This window comes from Neolamprologus multifasciatus, chromosome 18 (assembly GCF_963576455.1).
Source record: "Neolamprologus multifasciatus chromosome 18, fNeoMul1.2, whole genome shotgun sequence".
Taxonomy (NCBI): Eukaryota; Metazoa; Chordata; class Actinopteri; order Cichliformes; family Cichlidae; genus Neolamprologus; species Neolamprologus multifasciatus.
This window is the reverse complement of record NC_140456.1, coordinates 3,046,488-3,067,930: the sequence shown is the minus strand read 5'-3', so window position 1 is coordinate 3,067,930 and position 21,443 is coordinate 3,046,488. Positions and strand designations below refer to the sequence as shown.

Sequence of the window (21,443 nt, the reverse complement as noted above, 5' to 3'; positions counted from 1 at the left end):
GTCAGGCTCCAAACTAATATGTTATATTATATATTATATTATTTTATATAATATATTATATAAATTTATTTATATATAATAATTTATTTTTATTTTATTTTATTATTTATTTTATTTTATTATTTAATATATAAATAATTTATATATAATTTATATATAATATATATTTATATAATATATTATATTATATTTGTTAGTTAGGCAGAGCTTCCTGCCTAACTAACAAACTGAATGTCTGCTTGGCGTGTGATACGAGGAGAGTGAGGCAAGAATGGAGCTTCTGCTGACCTATCCCACTGTGTATCAGACAGCTGTGTTTACTCCTGCAAATATTCTACAATAATCATTATTTATCATCTATACAAGGAGCTGCATGTGACAAGCTTTACCTAAACCTACAAACCTGTATGACTGGGATAACTCTCAATACTACTCACAGTCTGCTGGTGTGACTATAACTTATTCACACAGATATTGGTCTTCAGTTCAATTCACCTAATCAGTCACCTCAAGCACCACCTATTGTAAGAAACGCCCAACAACCAAACACTTGGTGACAGTGGGGAAAAAAAGCTCCCTTTTAACAGGAAGAAAGCCCAGACTGAGGGAGGAGCAGCGATCTGCTGAACCCGTTTTGGGGTGATGGGAGGATGACAGGATAAAAGGCATGCTGTGGAAGAGAGCGAGCCTTACATGCAAATCCAAAACCAACATCACTTTGAACCCTTTCACCCGTAGTGGTCACTACAGTGGAGAGCGATGTCCATGCTGATGGTATACTTGCACACTGATGTGTCACTCCATACCCTGCCACCCACTCCAAAGGTGATGTTGTCCACCTAAGTGGAAATGTAAAAGACTCTTTGAAGTTCAAAAATCTTTTTTTCATACCTACAGATAGGGCTGCCACAAACGATTATTTTGATAGTCGACTAGTCACCATTATTTTTGCGATTAGTCGACTAATCAGATCATCATCCATTGAATGTAAAAGTACAGCTTATTGCACCAGCAGCATCTGCTCTTATATAACTATCATTAGCTTACAGCTTTAAGTGTTTAAGGTATGTGCTAACTAAAAATAAAGACAAGATGGTAGTTTATTAAATTTTAATGAAGTTTGCAGATTGTTTCGGTGAAGTTTAATAAACTCCTTGCTATCTAAAATATAACAGGACACCGGAGTAAATTCTCGAGCATCTCACACTTCTGATAATCAGCTGTCTGCTTGATGTTTATTCAGCTGTGTAAAAACTATAACTTTAATCTCAGCCAAACCGATTTACTCAGGAACAAATAAAACACTGAAAAAAGCCAAACAATAACATTTTTAAGTTATCTAAGTGACTTATATATCATGTTTAACCTGAGTAGCGAAAGACGGCGGTGGGTTTGAAAACGATTTGCGGGAGTCCGGTGTTCTCACGGCTCTAGTTAGCCTAGCCCCCGGCTAGCTATCGAGCTAGTGGCTAACAGACGTCTCCGAAAACGTCGGAGCGCTTTTGAAAATATGTGGTGTCTTGATAAACTGAGCAGATATTTGAGGTTTACACAGCTACATTCTCGCCAGAAAATATGTTAAACGTTTATTTTGTGACCCAGAAAGAATAATAAGAGTAATATTAAAACTAACTAGCTGCCGCCATTGTTGGAAACTGAGCTGGGCTGCGCTATGAATTCTGGGACACAGCTTCTTCTTCTGCGGGGTTTAACGGCAGCTGGCATCCTTGTACATGCAGTGCTGCCATCTTCTGTTTCAGTCCGTTATTACACTCTTAAATCCTACTACTTATTCCTGCGGCTTTTGTGATCTTACAAAGCTTCAAACGACACGTCGACTATTAAATCAGTCGTTGACGATTTTGATAGTCGACTAATCGTGGCAGCCCTACCTACAGATGAATAAAAATACTTAAGAAAAAATCCAGACTGAGGTTGTCATAATTCATGCGTGAAAGGGTTAACCAGTAAAACCATAAACAATGACAAAAGCTGGGAGAGCCTTTACTGGACTGTTTAATGTTGGAGATATGATCTCTGACACCTCTTCTTCACCTGTGATCACCTGAAACGTTTCTCTGCTTCGTGCCGTAATGTGAATCTAATCACACAACAAATGACAAAACGTCGGCCCTGTTTCCTGTATTTAAAGTATATTCTTACAGCATACATGACGGATTGTGCAGCTGAGAACCTCGCAGAGATACTGAGCTGGTTTGGCAGACACGTTTCCACGTCAGTCTCACTGCAGCTCTTCTTGGCTCTGCTGGTATCACAGCCTGTCTGTTGCTGCATGTGTAAATTGGACTTGTGACTAAGGTGACAAAGAACGTGTGTGTGTGTGTTAGAGCAGCCAACAATAAAAGCTGTGATATTCACCAATATGTTCTGAACGTGTTATCAGAAACGACCCCGATGATGAAGCGCAGGATTAAGTTTGCATATTTTAATCAGAGAGGAGGCTGCAGAGGCAGGAAGCAGCAGCTCCTGCAGCTTCTACGGAGGGAATGCGTCATTTTAAAATCCAGCTGTGCCAAAACACAGGCGTCTACAGCTCTGAACATTTCCTCTGACAGAGCAGCGGCGTACAGGGTTATATTACTGATACTGTTTGCATGACACTACATCTATCTGAAGCCTTTAGTTGTTAGCCTACTCTCAGGATTAATGCAAAAAACCTTCTCTCACAGCAGTTCTTCAGATAACGACCTCTGGTTTACTGATTCGTGTTTTGGAAATTCGATTGTTTTATTTTAATTTATCGTAACTACTTCACATTTTCAGAGCAGTTCAATATCAGCGAAAAAATCCACTTTGGTTCATTTCACTTACAGATTTGTTTGTTTTCATTTCCTCCCTGAGCCTGGTTCTGCTGGAGGTTTCTTCCTGTCAAAAGGGAGTTTTTCCTTCCCACTGTCGCCAAAGGTCTTGCTCATACACTCAAAAAAATGAAAGTGGGTGGTTGTTACATGCACAAGATCCAAACTTGTAATTTGAACGAAATAATTCCATGTTTCTATGGTGAACGTAATTAAATCATGTAGCATCTGCATGAAATTCAGCAACTTAATTTGTTCTTGTTGAGATGACATCATACAATCTAGTAAGAGTGGTTAGTTGCCTGGATCCAGCCTCTCTTACTAGATTGTATGATGTCATCTCAACAAGAACAAATTAAGTTGCTGAATTTCATGCAGATGCTACATGATTTAATTACGTTCACCATAGAAACATGGAATTATTTAGTTCAAATTACAAGTTTGGATCTTGTGCATGTAACAACCACCCACTTTCATTTTTTGAGTCGACTCAAAAAATTCACAAGATCACATTAGATGTCAAACCACAGGAAAATCACTGGGGTTACAAGAGGCAGACAACCACACCACGTGTATGCTGTTACTATTTCTTATGGTTTAACTTGTCAAGGACAACAACATAAAGCATCATCAAGCATAGCTTTCCTACTTTTGTTACGTCTGTATTGACAGATTAATGCCATGGTGGTTTGTGCTGTTGCCTCAGAGCAAGAAGATCCTGGGTTCAAATCCACAAAGTGGTGAAGTTTGCAGTGGGTTCCCTCTGCGTACTCTGGTTTCCTCCACAGTTAAAAGTCATGCAGTTGTACGGGTAACTGGTTATTCTAAATTACGCAAAGGTGTTGAAGTGCAAATGATTGTTTGTCTCTGTATGATAGACTGGCGACCTGTCCAGTCTGTGCCCTGTCCCTCTTGCCCTATCACTTCTGCAGCCCAGATAAAGATAAGAAGATGGGTGGATTGGAAGTTGCTGTAAATCTCTTGAATTTTTTTGTTGAACATCATGTAATATGAATACAACATGTACTACAGACACAAGTTACATTTCATTCATTCAACAAGATTATCATTGGTGTAACAAACAAATATTTTACTAGTTCATGTAACAAGACTGATTTTTGATGTGCCAAAGTGTTTAAACAATATAAGATGAATTTAAATAAATCTAATTAGACTAACGTTGTGCAAACATGTTGATTGAACAAAAGTCAAATTAATTGAATGTTAATGTTAATATTATGTTAAACCTACACACATACATCGTGTTGACACAACACAACCAAGATGGATTAATATAACATGATTTGTTTAGATGGAATATAAGTGGCAAGATAAAATTACGTTCATCCAATGAATTATTTTTTTGAGTGTAGGAGGTCATATGATTGTTGGGTTTTTCTCTGTATGTATTATTGTAGGCTCTAGCTTACAATATAAAGCGCCTTGAGGCGACTGTTGTTGTGATTTGAGGCTGTATAAATAAAACTGAATCAAAGTGAATACTCGGTCAGGGTTAGGAAAGATTGTTTTCCAGGTTAAAGCCCGCCTCTCCAGTTACCCTGCATGCTGGTGAAGTATGAGCTGGGAGTGACAGACCCATCTCAACTTCTTCGACCTGCATCAGGCTTCTCTTTCTCCGCCCCTCACACGAGTTCACCAACGTAAACAAAGGTCAGTTTAAAAATCAAAAATCAACAGCCATTTCTTCCTCGTGGGAAGAAATGAACTAAACTAAAGGAACTAACTCACCCAATGCAGAGCTATTATAGTCATTTTGCGACCACAGCAACCTCTGACCTCTAGGGCCTCAGAGAAACCAATGCTCGTGTACTTACTCACGCTGTGTCCTTTGGCAAAGCTTTCCTGAGCATGTGATCCTGACATTTCCCTACAGCTCAGCCTGCAGCACAGCAGCATGCTCGTCTCTTTAATGTCACTTCATGGCTGTAACATCTTTCTCCCCTCAGAGAAGCAGGAGGAAAAGCAGAAAGCAGCCAATATGGCAGCAAACACGTCTGAGCGACTGAAGCCTGAACACAGCGAGAGCTGGTGTGTATATGTCGGACTGACAGGTTATTCCTTTGTCGCCCTGCGTCTTCTCGATAAATCAGGAGTCATCAACACTTTTCTGTAGCCGATGCACAGGTCTTCCAAGAATCTTCCCGTTAACCTTTACAGGAAATGCATCCATTAAAAAAACGTGAAAAAACGCTGATTTGATCAGCCACACAGAGAGCCAAACACCCCGTGATGTAAGACATATTTTTAGCAGAGTGGGCAGCTATGTTTGCTCCTATAAGCCAAGCCGAGGTTTATTCCCTGAACTGTCAGGGCGGCAGATCCCTGAGGGCAGCTCGCCAGCCTGAGCACAACAGCCTGAGGGAGAGGAGGAATAGTCTGTGATACTGTAGCCGCTAAAGACCAGTCCTCCCAGGAGACACCGAGCACACACACCAGACAATAACAAACACGTGCTGTGTGCCGCTGCTCCTTCTGACTGGAATAAAACATATCTAAAGCATGTGCACACTGAAACACAAAGCTAGACACTGCTGGTGAGCGGAGATTAGCAGTTAGCAAAACATTTTCTTTTCCTCTTATGAAACGTTTGATTGTGACGCTCTTTCTACTGAAACACTGACGGTTTGTCCTGTCTGATCAGACGTGACATGCAGTCATTGTTGTGCAATACCATGTTAACCTGCACACTGCCCAGAGGCGAACGCACTTCACAGTGAGCTTTGCAACGTCACTGCAAATGTTGACCGCTCTGCTTGGATTCAGCTCTGACTTCCCTGCTTTCACAGTCATGACAAGCTCGGGTTTTCGTGGCTCAAGAGTTGGGAGTTCACCTGGTAATCGGAAGGTTGCCGGTTCGAGCCCCGGCTTGGACAGTCTCGGTCGTTGTGTCCTTGGGCAAGATGCTTCACCCGTTGCCTACTGGTGGTGGTCAGAGGGCCCGGTGGCGCCAGTGTCCGGCAGCCTCGCCTCTGTCAGTGCGCCCCAGGGCGGCTGTGGCTACAATGTAGCGAATGGGTGGATGACAGGTTGTGTAAAGCGCTTTGGGGTCCTTAGGGACTAGAAAAGCGCTATACAAATACAGGCCATTTACCATTTTAATTGTGAAGCTCAGGAGGAGACTAACTGTGAAAGGCACAATCAGTAATTATGAGACTTCTATTCTGAACTCTTCACTGCTCAGCTTCATGACAGTCACTGCAAAGCTTGATTAACTTGATTTTGTGAGCTTTAAACTCAGTTTGCAGTCTGAAGCTCTTAAACTGCCTGTGCTGTAGCATGTGTACGAGTATTAACAGCAGTATAGCTCACACAGACGTGTTTTTGCCTGTTACTTACTGCTTATCCTGGCAGTCCATTCTCCCTGCAGCACGGACTACACTGCCTATGATGCTACATTCTTTAGAGCTATACCTGTAGCATTCTGCCTATTAGCTTAGCACAACAACAACAACAGGCGCTCTCTCACCCAGGAAACACAGAGAGAGAGAGCGTCACCCTGTAACCATGGCAACCGTAACGCTGCTGCCTGGAACAACAGAACATAGCTGTCAAACAAAACCCAAACAGGCCTGACCCGCCACAATATGAAACAGGGAAAGTACCGCCGTGTAATCCATTTATTTCAACAAAGTAACTGTATTCTAAATACCACCTTTTTAAACGGTAACTGTAACGGAATACAGTTACTCATATTTTGTATTTTAAATACGTAACGGCGGTACATGTATTCCGTTACTCCCCAACACTGATGGTAAGCCTACATGTCCGACCACAAGCGTGTGAGTTTCATGCATGTTCTACACACGCACAGTGATGCAAGCGAATACTGACGTGCAAGCTCGCAGGAACATGCTGTTAGTGTGGAAGCTTTTTACCACGAGTGAAGAAAGTTTGCCAAAGTAAAGCATCGGGGGAACACTTAAAACGCCCTCACACAGCACAACATGGGATTTTTAAAGAAGCTACCGTGGGCAATGTGGCTAAGGCTAAAGCTAAAGCTATCCAAACCTCAGAGCCAACCAACCACAAGCCAGCAGCCTCGGTATTAGCAAAGAATCAAAGCACGTAAAAGGCAAAAATACAAACAGATGAGAAAAGCCAGAAGGGTTGATGCCCCATTATCTGGTGAAGTTCAACATACTGGAGATGGTGTAAGTAGCTGGCTTTTGTTGGGTAAGATAAGATCTGTCAGGTAAAGGTCATTTACAGTCATTTATAGGGGTGGGGGAAAAAAATCGATACCGTGTAGCGTCGTGATATTTTGTTTGCTAATAATGTATCGATACAGGGACAGCAGAAATCGATATTTTGTTACAAAAAAGGTTTTTGTGGACTGGAACATGCTCTGACATTCCTTCACTGTCCAAATGTGTTTAACTTTTTTATGGCAGCAATAAACATGACAGTTTACTTATTTTAATTTATTTATTTTTATTTTAATTAAGTTTAAAACTTTTTTATTTAATGTAAAATTATATTTTGTTTTAATTTACTTTCAAATTCTTCAGTTGCTGAAGGGGCTGCATAGTTTTCATAAACTGCATAGTTCAGAATAGCTATAATTGTACCAGATGGTTGATTCAGTTAAGCTGGACTAGACTGTAATACAAACCGTTCAGTTTGTCAACAATCAAACTGAAATGAGAGAAAGACTGAGTGTGAGACTTTGATATTAGAGAAAATGAATATTGATAAAGTTTACCTTTATGTACAGAATCTGAATATCGCAAAATATTTTAAAAAATTGCAATAATATCGTATCGTGCGTTAAGTATTGTGATAATATCGTATCGTGGGATGTATGGTGATTCCCACCTCTAGTCATTTACAGTCTTTCCATAAACAGAGCATTTTATCTTCAGTTGTTTCAATGAGAGAAGATCCTCTGATTCACTGACGTTTGGGGGACGTTTCATCATTTCTTTTGTTATAGAAATAATATTGTGCATTAAAGGAAAGTTGATTTTTGTTTGTATATGCTGTCATTTAATTATAAAACTGGAATCAGCAAAAATTGGTATTAGAAGGTCGCACTTTAAAAAGAAATCGTAAGGCAGAAACAGCCCAAAAAACTGCAACCTGCATATCTGAGCAGCCTTTGGTTGCCCTTTGTGTAAAGTGAAGGAAACCAAATGTGGCAGACCGAAACAGTAATTCTATCAAAGGCCACTCAGTTACATCGACCAAATAATACATGAACCAGTCAAATCCATCTTTAATTGTGTTTATTGTGTGTTTGCACTTAAAATATGAGTGTAGGGAGATGGAGACAGAGCCTAACGTGGACAAAAGCATGCAAAAGAAAAATTATACAATTATCCAGATAACAAAAGTCTATCTCAATTTGATCAAATCCAGAGCAGGACCTCCACAAAACATGGAAAACTCCTGCACACTCTGGTAATGTGAAACATAGTGACAACAGTGGGTAGTGCAGTCGCTATGTCGAGATGCTAAGGCATTGGTGTGTATTACGTCAGAATAAAAAGTAAAATTACTCCAACAATCAGGTTAAACTTAAATGCACCAGGATCAGTTTCCATTTTTTCCTGGAGGGCAGCTGATGCTAAGATAATGCCAGAAGAGCTTTTTAAAAGAGCTGACTTTAACATTTTGTCCGTCAGAGCTGCTGGAAGAGGCGGAGGCAGAGATTCAGGGTCAGGCTAAAGGCCAAATGCTGGGAAAAAAACATCTTTGACAGATGAATCAATACAAGATGCAGCCACACCGGCAACAAGCTGTTTCCAGAAACATTTAAAAGCTGCTTGTTCTGCAAAGTTTGTCCCTGATGGCCACCGTACAGCTAAGAACCAATTAAATCAAAGCAAACATCTCACAGTCTCACTGTGATGTTTCCCTTCTACGGTTTTCGGGGATCACATCAGTTTTGATGTATCCTGTCATCATGACATTTCTTTCTCCCTTCTTCTTCTCTCGTTTTGGACACGTCTGTCGTTTAGAGTCACCTTTCTGAACACCTTCCGTTTTCACATTTCAAACAGATAACAGTAATCCAACATTAATCTCGTTAAACGCTGACCCCAGAGGAGAGCGGCGAGAGATGCTGGCTGCCACTCCGGTGCTATGAATAGATTACCGCTGGGAGGTAATCCTGGCTGAAATCATCCTCGATGTGAAGAATAAGCTGTAAATCGCCCTCGCTCTGAGCTTAAAACCTCACTCAATATGCTCTCAGACTCAAACAGGGCAAATGTTGATGCATATCACACCAGCTTTGGAACAGCAGGAGAAATAAATACAGCCAGCTGAGGATGATGCCTTCAAGGGGAGAAAGATATGCTTTTTGGAGAACTAATGGGCACGACGAGCAGGGATCTGGCTTTTATCTGCAGAATTTTAAAAACACATTTATGATTCAGAAAACTTTTAATAGCATTTAGATCCAAGAAATATCCATTTTGGAGCCACAAAGTGCATCCGGCGTGTGTTTGCTGACTGTCAAATTGTACAAGAATAAAGTTTCACAATTATAATTTAAAATTAAATAGGATAGAAAAAAGCAGAATAGCCACTTTATTGTGATTTGGGACATACACCAGCACATCAGAACGAAATATTGGTGCATTCAGCCTAGGGCTGGGCGATATGACCCAAAATTCATATCTCGATATATTTTACCTGGACGGTGATATAAGATACAGTGGGGCAAAAAAGTATTTAGTCAGCCACCGATTGTGCAAGTTCCCCCACTTAAAATGATGACAGAGGTCAGTAATTTGCACCAGAGGTACACTTCAACTGTGAGAGACAGAATGTGAAAAAAAAATCCATGAATTCACATGGTAGGATTTGTAAAGAATTTATTCGTAAATCAGGGTGGAAAATAAGTATTTGGTCACCTCAAACAAGGAAAATCCCTGGCTCTCACAGACCTGTAACGTCTTCTGTAAGAAGCTTTTCTGTCCCCCACTCGTTACCTGTATGAATGGCACCTGTTTGACCTCATCATCTGTATAAAAGACACCTGTCCACAGCCTCAACCAGTCAGACTCCAAACTCCGCCATGGCCAAGACCAAAGAGCTTTCGAAGGACACCAGGAAAAGAATTGTAGACCTGCACCAGACTGGGAAGAGTGAATCTACAATAGGCAAGCAGCTTGGTGTGAAAAAATCAACTGTGGGAGCAATCATCAGAAAATGGAAGACATACAAGACCACTGATAATCTCCCTCGATCTGGGGCTCCACGCAAGATCTCATCCCGTGGGGTCAAAATGATCATAAGAACGGTGAGCAAAGATCCCAGAACCACACGGGGGGACCTGGTGAATGACCTGCAGAGAGCTGGGACCAAAGTAACAAAGGTCACCATCAGTAACACACTACAACGGCAGGGAATCAAATCCCGCAGTGCCAGACGTGTTCCGCTGCTGAAGCCAGTGCATGTCCAGGCCCGTCTGAAGTTTGCCAGAGAGCACATGGATGATACAGCAGAGGATTGGGAGAATGTCATGTGGTCAGATGAAACCAAAGTAGAACTTTTTGGTATAAACTCAACTCGTCGTGTTTGGAGGAAGAAGAATACTGAGTTGCATCCCAAGAACACCATACCTACTGTGAAGCATGGGGGTGGAAACATCATGCTATGGGGCTGTTTTTCTGCCAAGGGGACAGGACGACTGATCCGTGTTAAGGACAGAATGAATGGGGCCAAGTATCGTGAGATTTTGAGCCAAAACCTCCTTCCATCAGTGAGAACTTTGAAGATGAAACGAGGCTGGGTCTTCCAACATGACAATGATCCAAAACACACCGCCCGGGCAACAAAGGAGTGGCTCCGTAAGAAGCATTTGAAAGTCCTGGAGTGGCCTAGCCAGTCTCCAGATCTCAACCCCATAGAAAATCTGTGGCGGGAGTTGAAAGTCCGTGTTGCTCGGCGACAGCCCCAAAACATCACTGCTCTTGAGAAGATCTGCATGGAGGAATGGGCCAAAATACCAGCTACTGTGTGTGCAAACCTGGTAAAGACCTATAGTAAACGTTTGACCTCTGTTATTGCCAACAAAGGTTATGTTACAAAGTATTGAGTTGTATTTTTGTTATTGACCAAATACTTATTTTCCACCCTGATTTACGAATAAATTCTTTACAAATCCTACCATGTGAATTCATGGATTTTTTTTTTCACATTCTGTCTCTCACAGTTGAAGTGTACCTCTGGTGCAAATTACTGACCTCTGTCATCATTTTAAGTGGGGGAACTTGCACAATCGGTGGCTGACTAAATACTTTTTTGCCCCACTGTATATATCTCGATATTTTTTTAAAGCCATAAAGTAAGAACAAAAAAAGAGTTCTTAGTCAAAGCTGTGTCCCAGATGTCACACAGGCACTTTTATTAACATACAGCATAGATGTACATGAAAAAAACTACTCAAAAATAAATTCTGAGCATTTATTAAATAATCATGCTCCATAAATAAAAGAAAACGATGTTGTTTTTGTGCATAACAAAGAGCTCACAATTGTGCAGTCAAAATGTAAACTAAAAGACGCTGAGCATAGTAACAAAGACAGATTTCACAGCTGCTCTCTTTCCAAGTTCGTGACTGACAGCCTGGAGTTTGAAATCCGCTTCATAACCGTGTCTCTTACAGGTGCCATTTATGGTCCTTATCATTCTACAGCAGTGTTGCCAACTTAGCGACTTTGTCACTATATTTAGCGAGTTTTCAGACCCCCTAGCGACTTTTTTTCAAAAAAAAAGTCGCTAAAAAAAGACGTGAAAGCTCATATCGCTTTTACTCTCAACAAGCAGCGGGTGCTGTAACGCAGTCAGTTCTTCTTTTACTCTTATGCTGTTTTGTGGATCACAAGGTTTAAAACTACTTATAAACACACACACACAAAGTAACTCCACCAGAGTGCCTATTTCGGGTCACTTTTGCCAGTCCAAGCCCGGGTAAAGGAGCAGGGTTGGAATTGTGACATTAAAAAAACAATAATTGCTAAAATAAATTTAATTTGTAGTTCTAAATAAATTCTAAATGCATTTAGGACGTTTTTTACTCACTTTATGTCTCTTCCACGATGTTATTTCTCTCTCCAACAACATAGATTACAATTACATTAGCATGACCAATTATGCAAATTAGGTGATGACGTCATTTAGCGACTTCTAGCGACTTTTAGGACCACCAATAGCGATTTTCCTTACTGAGGAGTTGGCAACACTGTTCTACAGTCAATGGTCCTTATACACACACAATACGGTAATAGTACGTTGAAGCACAGTACGTATCACTCCGCGAGGCTCCTCGGTAGCCGTAATGCTCCGACAAGCCATCAAGCCGGTGCAGCTCCGTAGCTTACCAAAGTCGAACTAAAACATTTTTTGACAGATTGCTGAGCGCTGTGTTCCACATAAAATCGGCGCACTGTCGATTTTTGAGAAAATGAAAGGATTTCAGGCCGTGCATGGCGTGGTTAGCTCGTTAGCGCGGTTAGCTTGTTAGCGTGGTTAGCTCATTAGCGCGGTTAGCTCGTTAGCGTGGTTAGCTTGTTAGCGTGGTTAGCGTGGTTAGCTCGTTAGCGCGGTTAGCTCGTTAACACGTTGACGCTGTCCAGCCCCAAGAAAGGGGGCGATGCGCAGTAACTCGTTAACGGAGATTTGCCGTGTCCATCTTGTCGCTGCCTGCAGGTGAAGCGATGGGGGAGGTGGGGGAGTTGTGTTCAGTGAAGGAGAGGCGAGGCCGAGTAACGTTGCGTAAAGACAAAAGCGGACAAAAGAGAGGCAAACTTGTGGCTCCACAACTATAATTATAACGTAACATAGACTATATCGATATAAAAGGTATTGTCACATCTTGTATCTCGTATAAAAATATATCAATATTTTTAAAAAACTCGATATATCGCCCAGCCCTAATTCAGGCTGATGTTGAAATAGAAATACATCTCAGAATATAAATCAACATAACTGAGGTGAATAACCGTCTGCAGCTCCTCACATGCAGAGAGAGGAGCTGACGAGCAGATGAACAGGTTCTGTTTGTGTCAGTGCCACAAAACATAAAACAGCGAGAAGCTGACAGCTTTTCAGGCACGCCCCCTTGCATGGAAGCGGTGAACTGCTGCTAACATGTAAAGAAAAGCTGCTGACTCTTTGCTGTTAGCTTCCTCCGTGCTACGTTAGCTCGCTGGCTAGGAGCCAGGAAAGAAACAAAGAAGAAAACAGAAGCGGACTGAGCAGACATAAATCACCGACGCCCAGTGGAGCTGTCCGAGTCAGCGTCACAGCGACAGCTCAACTCCGATCGTTGCACGCAGAGCAAACTGCCTCTTTAACAATCGTGGCCCATCCCAGGTTGAGAGAACAAGTGCTGCTGTTAATGCTTCAGCCTGTAGCTTTTATCAGGCTTGTTGTAATTAACAGGACGAGTCAGCGATAGGTGCCACCTCCAAACGCAGTCTGGCATCCCACTTCCACTCATTTGCCAAAGATTCACACACATTATCCAGTTAAGTTAGCTAAATACAGATGGCATGTAAATAAAACCATAATATTGCTCTTTCATGTTGTTTCTGGTAACTCCTCCAGAGAGCCGAACTGCTCCAAGAGAAAAAGTGTTTGTTACATAAACCTGAATGTAGGTGTGGGAGGATCTCCTGATTTGATGAGGATGGATGGGTCTCTGCGCTGGGACCCGGCAGTGATCATCCCTACAATGTGTCATCCTTAACCTCCGGCAACAGCACGGGAGAGGTTTCAGGGTCAGACTGCCCACCACGGCGTCCATCTAATTCATTAGCCAGTGTGTTTGTGAGAGATAATCGATACGCCTCGTCTTTTAACCTCCTGACCCAGCCCCGAGACACAGCTACGCTTAATTAACACGTCCACGCACAGAGTGGGAGGGACACTGGGAAAAACAACATAGAAAGTAGCACCAGTGTGAACCCTGCTCTGACTACTAGCGGTTTCGTGTTTTCTTTCGTGAGTAAATGGATTCACCAAGAGTTTCAGAGAAGTTGACCTCTCACTTCTGAGCTCGACGTCACCGGGATTTAAAGCTATCCGAGATGTTTAGTAGTTACACCCAGGCCTATAAATTGTGCACTATCTATAAAAATGACTGTAAGTCTTAAACAGTCAGCGCCATATTTTTATGCCACTTTGGTCTGACCTGCAGCCCTCCTGCATGTCTTCCCCTGCTTTTGTATCCATGTTCTCCTGCTTATCTGGGCCACAGGGGCAGCTTGCTTCCTTCAGCTCCTCCTGGAGAGACACCGAGGCTTTCCAGACCTAGTTGGAGAGACTTCATCTCTGCAGCATGACCTGGTCCACCCTGGGGTCTCCTCCAGGTTGGCCGTGAGTAGGGCTGCACGATTTTGCATAAAATGAGAATCACGATTTTTTTGCTTAGAATTGAGATCACGATTCTCTCACGATTTTCTTTTCCAGTATAAATATTTATTGCACTTATTAACTGCACATCAACTTCGTAACAGTTGAGACTGAACATAAAAACAACAAATAAACATAAAAACAACAAATGTCTCACATTGTGCCGCAAAATGTTGTACTGCTTGTAATTGCGTCTCCACCGTTGCTCGACACTGCGTGTATAGAGCAGGTAGAGCAACAATAGAAAAATAGTTGCGGGACGGCACTGTGTAGCGTTTGTCTAGGGTGTTGATCATTTTCCTAAATCCCTCGTTTTGCACAGTGTTGATGGAGCCATATCTTTGGTCAGGTGATAAGTAATAGCCTCCGTAATTTCTTTGTGCCTGCGGGAGTTCGACGGGTATAGGGAAGCGCTGTATAAGGTTCCCGTTATTGATGTTTGGGTGGTTGACCGGGACGGATTTTCTCCTGTCACTTTCTCGTCATCCCTGACGTGCTCTCCGTTGTTTTTTCCTGCTAATTTTAGCAGCCAGCTTCTGTATCACGTGGTATAAGGCTCCGCCCTTGTCATTTGTTGAGCAGGAAGAGTGAGCGCTTGTTTTCATGCAGTTTACGTCCCAGATCAAAATGCGGTACAATCGTCGTCTTTTTTCTTTTTGTTTTTAAATTGTTGTCATTTGGAAATGAGATCGCACATAAGTATGAATCGAGATCGCGATTTTCTAACGATTAATCATGCAGCCCTAGCTGTGACCAAAACACAGCTGCCTCCTTTCAGTGTGGAGGAGCAGCAGGTCTACTCTGAGCCCCTCACAAACAAACAGCCTCCTCTTTCCTTTTTTTGCATGAAGCAATAAAATGACTAATTGTTCCACCCATATCTATAAACTGGACGCTGTAAAGCACTGCATGCATCAAACTGGGGCTTTTAGTTTTCTGTATCTTTCTGCAAGCTGCAGGTGAACCGCCTTCTGTTGACTTTGAAGCTACTGGTCTGATCAGAACCAGAAAAGCATCATGGACACACTGACAAAAGCACATTCTGCTCACACTCTCCAAAACCCTTTTTGAGTTTAAAATTAATTAAAATTAATGTTTTAGAATTGCTGCCTTACATTTACCAGCCAAGATATAATAACCAGTAATTAGGTTCAGTCAGCAGTTCAGACGCAGGAGCACAAAGAGAAGCCTTCATTGAGATGAATGCCTGGCTGATAATGGAGGCAGGAATAGGGTGAGTGTCGACTCAGCGTTTGGCAAGAAATTAGAAATGACTCGCAGGTAACTCTGAAGGTCGGTGTGCAACACTCTGGAGCAAAACTGGCACGTTTCCGTTTAGATTTCAGTGAAAGTTTAGAAAAAGAACAAACTTCAGTGAAACGGAGTAAAAATGAAAACCTCCCGTGTTACCTGGCAGCACTTTCAGAACTGACTGTGCTGCTAGTGTGATTTATCGGGTCAGGACACTCTTCTGGCACTTAAAGTTCACCAAAAAAGGTTTAAGAGCCCGGAGCAGAAAGCAGAGAAAGGAGGAAATGAGTCGCTACGAGGTGTCTTTTTTTATCGCTTCGTATCGAGCCAAGACTCAGAGGCAGTAATTCTTCCAGACAAACTATTTCATTTGGTCTTACTGAGGATGAGACCGGAGGAGTCAACAAGGTGACAAACGGTGGCCGAGGCCAAAACTGCCCCTAGTGAAGTTTGTTATATGAAATGAGCCAGAGCAAACATAAAGGTCTTCATTTTTTCTGTCTTTAAACAAACCTGAGCAAAGACAAAGCAATGTGTTATAGCTCGTATTAGTCTGCTGCCTTGAACCTCTTAGAAAGTCTCAACTACAAGGCTGTGCTGCTCTCTGTATAAACCGGTTCTTTTGATGCAAATTTCCAAAACTATGTTCACACATTGCTGTCAAATAAAGAGGGACGGGTTACCCCAGATACTCTGACCTTTACTGGTCCAACTCTGGGTGTTTACAGAAGCTTTGCTGACACATACTTGAACTTCAGTCAGGAGAACAACTGAGATGATGCATCCACAAAGAGGTTAGTCATTAATATACTGCTGCATGGGCTGGGCTGTAGTTACATCGTAAGGTTTTAAACTGAGCTTTAAAATGATAAAAACCGAGAGAGACAGTGATCACTGACTGTTTTTAGAGGCTTGTTCTGATTCAACAGAAGAAAGATACAAAACATTAAAACATGTTAAAACCTCAACAGCCTTAATAAACACCTATTATAAACACGCTGCAGCAGGGTTCATCAGGTCATCACTTAAAGACCGGATTGTTTCAGCAGGTATGTTGTGGCCATTTTTGTTGAATGTTTATAAAACCCAATTTGTATTCTTTTTTGTTTTTTCTTTAAAGTTGTAAGAATATGCTGACCTAGTTTTGTTATGTAAATTTTTAATTCATTTTATTGGGAAATGTTTTGGAAAGTGATTGGTTTATTGGCTTATGGACCCTCCCATTAATCAGGGGATTAAGAGCAAGAGAAGGAAAAAGAGAAGAAGAAAGAAAGAAAAAGAAAAGAAAAGACAAAAAGAGAAAGAAGAAAGAGAAAAAAGAAATTTTTAAAAAGAAAAAAATTTTTAAAAAGAAAAGAAAAAAGAAAGAAAAGAAAGAAAGATAGAGGAAAAGAGAAAGAAGATAGGAAGAGAAAAGAAAAAAGAGAGAAAAAAGAAAAGAAAAAAGAAAGAGGGAAAAGAGAAAAAAAGAAAGAAAAAGAAAAAAGAAAAAAAAGGAAAAAAAGAAAAGAAAAAAAAGAAAAAAGAAAAAGAAAGAAAAAAAAGAAGAAAAAAGAAGAAAGAAAAAAAGGAAAAAAGAAAAAAAAAGAAAAGAAAAAAAAGAAAAAAGAGAGAAAAAAGAAAAGAAAAAAAGAAAAGAAAAAGAAAGAAGAAAGAAAAGAAAAAGAAAAAAAGAAGAAAGAGAGAAAAAAGAAAAAGAAAAGAAAAAAAGAAGAAAAAAGAAAAGAAAAAAAGAGAAAAAAAAGAAAAAAAAGAAAGAAAAAAGAAAAAAAAAAGAGAGACAAGAAAAGAAAAAAAGTAAGGACGGTTTTTTGTTTGCCAAATGTCTGATGGGAAGACGGAAGGGTCAGAAAATGATTTTTTGACCACTTTTGAAGTTGTTAAAGCAAATTGAGTTAACTTTCGTTTAATTTTAAGTTGTAAGAAGTTATTTGGTTGATTTTTGTTTATAATTTTGCACGAAATAAACGCCATATGATTTTTAAACAATGGAGTCAGAAGTGCGTTCTAAAACAAACCTCCCGTTGCCACCCACGGCCTTTTCTTGGACTTTTTTGGTGTTTGGAACATAAAAGGCCGTGACAAGGTACATGATGTCATCACGTTAGTGGGTGTGGTGAAGGTTAATAAGGAATTTAGGTTTTTATTTCTTAAGTTGCTCAGACCGTGTTTTATTTACTTTCATGTAACAAATTTCATTTTGATACAAAGTATTTTTAAATACATTATGTTTACTTAAATGCACCCAGAAGCAAATAAAAAGAAAGATCAACCTAAAACACCTGAGTTTGTTTTTTTTGTTTTTAAGCCCTTTAACTGAACTTTAACTGAACTCATAAGTTAATCGTCACATTTGAGGTATTTTATTTTTGTGTAACTTTCTCAGATATGTGTTGTGCTTCAGTTTGTCTCCCATCTGTATTTTTTAATGCACTTGACCCACACACAAAAACTGCAAATTAAGGACCTCTTAGATTATTTCCGAATTACACTCTTCCCTTCTTTAAATAGTCCCCTCATCTTGTTTGAACAGTACATGTGTAATTACTTTTGCTTTTGATGGAAACTCCTCCTTCCTCCCTTGAGTTCAGCGAGCATTGCAGACAGAGAAATGAGACAGAAAGACTGTAAAAGCTTTTGCTTCTCAAGTCATTTTTAAGCAACGCCTGGAAGGTCACTGCACAAGAATGCCACCGGAAAACTCTCCCATTAAAAGCTCAAAAAGCTGCCGCTGATGGCCCTGATCCTTCATCAAATATTAAGAGAGGCTGAGTGCAGTGTCTGGTAACAACAAGATTGTCTGAGATCAACCGCATGAAACCACCGAGGCGGGTGAAAGGGAGGCGAGGGGTGGCTGGGGGAAGGCTGGAGTCAGTGATTCGTCCCTCTGTGCCCGCCTGCCTCACCCCTCCTCCCTCCAAAATATTTTTCAGCGAGCTGAGTCAGTCTGAAGACGCCTGACTGCACACGGAGGAAATGTCTGCAAAAGCAAAAGAAAGAGGAAAGCTACAGATGACAGCAACACTTATGAGGTCACTATGACTTCACATAGCAGACACTGTGTCTGGATCATCACTGTCAATCGCTGCGTTCGGGGTTCAGAGAAGCAAAGGTTCTGCCCAGAAGTTCAGCCTGTGGGAATCTACTGTATTAAAAGGGCCTCTGCATAACATCACTGTTATTAATGACACGAGGCCCTGAACTGCAGCGTTGCTGGCGCACAATGCGAGCTACCGTCAGTCGAAACAGTGATGAGACTCTCCTGTACTGTTATCCTGCAAAATTATACTGTATACTATACTGTGAGCCATGTATCTTGTACTGCAGCTGTGTATACTGGATAGTCTGTGTCAGGGAGCAAGTCATTTGTTGATGTTCATCATTGATGAGCTCAGATCCTCAGATAACTTTATCGGGTGTTTCCAAATGTTAAAGCTGGGAGCAGCGATGTGTTGAGGCATCTGGAGGCTTCAGAAGTCTCACATACTCAAATATTTCAGCAAGATCCATGAAAAAGAAGTCATCTTAAAGCAGTGGTTCCCCAACTTTTTTTGCTAGGCACCCCCACCCCCCACCACCACCTAACACCTCCCACACAAACACAAACACACCCTCCAACCACACACACCCATGTTTTGTTTTCAAACTCCACTGCGGTTTATTTCACACCAAAAAATTCAGTAAACACAAATAAAAGTAATCTGCTATAAATTACAGGTAGTAATAAAATAAACTCTTTTACGCTGCGTCCGCACCTACACGGGTATTTTTGAAAACGCAGCTGTTTCTGTGCGTTTGGACCTTTTGTCCACACGTAAACGGCGTTTCAAATCTGAAGATTTTTTAAAATGGACGAGGAATACAGAGTTCGTCACGTAACGTCAAAGGTATGTGTCTTTTTTCACCTCACGCTGTGGCCACGTTATTGTTTACATGAGATGAATCGCAGAATGGCAGATAGAGACAAAATACTGTTACTGTTACTATCTTCAGGTTTTACACTCTTACATATAAACACGCAGTTACTGTCCCTCCATTTACAAAGGCAGAGGCGTCACGGTGTGATTATTACAGATCCATTGCATTCATTGTTTAATTGTCTTCATGATGTGAGAACCTGGCTATCTCAAAACTCTCTAATATTGAATGACAGTAAAACTGAAGTTACTGTCTTTCACAGCCATATCCCATTGAACCAACTAACTGTTACCCTTGGCACCCTTGCTAGCTACCTCTCCAACGTTGTAAGAGACCTTGGGGTACTCCGGGATAGCTCGTTCAAATTAGAGAAACAAGTATCTACTGTGGTTAAATCCGGTTTCTATCAGCTACGTCAAATTTCTAAAGTTAAGCCTTTCCTCTCCCCCAAGGACCTTGAAAAGCTTATTCATGCATTCATTACCTCTAGACTGGACTATTGTAACTCCCTCTATTTAGGCCTCCCCCATTCCTCTCTTCACCGGTTGAAATTAGTACAGAACGCTGCTGCACATCTTTTATCGGGTGCCAGAATGCATGACCTTTTATTCACTTATAAAATCTTAAATAACACTGCCCCTAGCTATTTAACAGAACTTCTTCATTTGTATAATCCTATAAAAGCACTAAGATCTTCTACCCAGATGCTCTTAATGCAACTTAAGTCTAGGTTGAAAACCAGAGGCGACCTTTGCTATTGCAGCTCCTAGACTGTGGAACAACCTCCCCATTGCCATTCGCTCTTCTGAGACTGTTCAGTCTTTTAAATCTCGTTTAAAGACCCATCTTTTTACTCTGGCTTTGATGTAAGATAGTTTGATTATCATTTGGTTGGTTTCTATGTTTGTCTCGTCTTGCGTCGTATTTGTCTTATTTTATTTTTATTTATTTTTATTTATTTATTTATTTTTTTTAATTTGTGAAGCACTTTGATCAAAACTGTTGTTTTTAAATGTGCTATATAAATAATTTTTGATTGATTGATTGATTGATTTTACTGTAGTTGTTTTTTCCTGTGTAATAATCTTCAACATTGCTGTCAATACATTTTTCAAAAAATGCCTTTCTGTGCAAAATAGGTTCAAAAACATAAACAGCTGTGAGATCCTGTTTATCCGTGATTTGAACCGGGGAACAAATTGTGGCAGGATCAGCCTGATGTTATTTGTATCCTGCTGTAACTTTACTGTATAAAGAGAAAACATCTCCAAAATGTCAGGAGTAGTTAGTCATTACAACAAGTGTTTGTGAACTAAAAATCAAAAATGTAGGATACTGTTTGTCAGTGCTCACAGGGAAAACCAATCCTGCAGGGGAGACCTACCTCGGCACTTGTGCAGGTGAAGCCAAAGGGCAGATTGGCTTCACCATATTTTCTGTCTTTGGCTTAGAATGAAGTTGGTTTGGAAACATATTCAGCGATGCTTCATCTCCTGCTGTCCTGTCCATTATGCCAGCAGAGTTTTTCTTCTCATACCCCGCCCCCCCTGCAATGGCTCTGTGCCCCCCCTAGGGGGCGGGCCCCACACTTTAGGAACCTCTGTCTTAAAGTATGTTAACAACAAGTTGGGGATGGGCTAATTTTTTAAGGCACAATCCAATCCATTCAGACAGCATTTAAAATGTGAAAAAACTTGTCACATAATACACACACAGTTCACACATCTGCATTAACATATCCATCACGTTCCTGAAACTTGCCAGGGGGCATTCCTGGCTGTTTTTGGGAAAACAAAGATGGAGGAAACAGATGAAAAGACCCCACAGAATATCTTCCATATTTTCCAAGTGGAAGAATAACTTTTTATAAACATCTTTTCAAAGGAGCTTTGAAGTAGGGCTGCGTCTCGTCACGTCTTTCTATAATCAATTTGATTCGATTTCAGTATCAGTACATATCTATATTTTTATACATGTGTGTATTGAACAGCAGAAATCAGACTTTCTTGTCAGGGGTCTTTTTCCCCGACAGCACTGAACGCAACGGTAGACTGCTGCGTAAGAAGC

At 40.9% G+C, this 21,443-nt stretch overlaps 1 protein-coding gene and 2 long non-coding RNA genes across 5 annotated transcripts in view; all 3 read right to left on the bottom strand.

Annotated features, from left to right (window-relative positions):
- LOC146496999 (uncharacterized) overlaps positions 1–21,443 on the bottom strand; it is a 434,085-nt gene that overhangs the window by 239,346 nt on the left and 173,296 nt on the right. The window lies entirely within an intron of this gene.
- The window catches only part of adcy8 (adenylate cyclase 8 (brain)), a 162,880-nt gene that overhangs the window by 122,710 nt on the left and 18,727 nt on the right, over positions 1–21,443 (bottom strand). The gene's annotated exons all lie outside the window — the stretch shown is intronic.
- Positions 11,571–16,875, bottom strand: LOC146497003 (uncharacterized). The gene is made up of 2 exons (XR_014870769.1): positions 12,419–16,875; positions 11,571–12,324 (listed from the first exon to the last, which is right to left on the bottom strand). It is a non-coding gene; the product is annotated as an uncharacterized LOC146497003 (long non-coding RNA).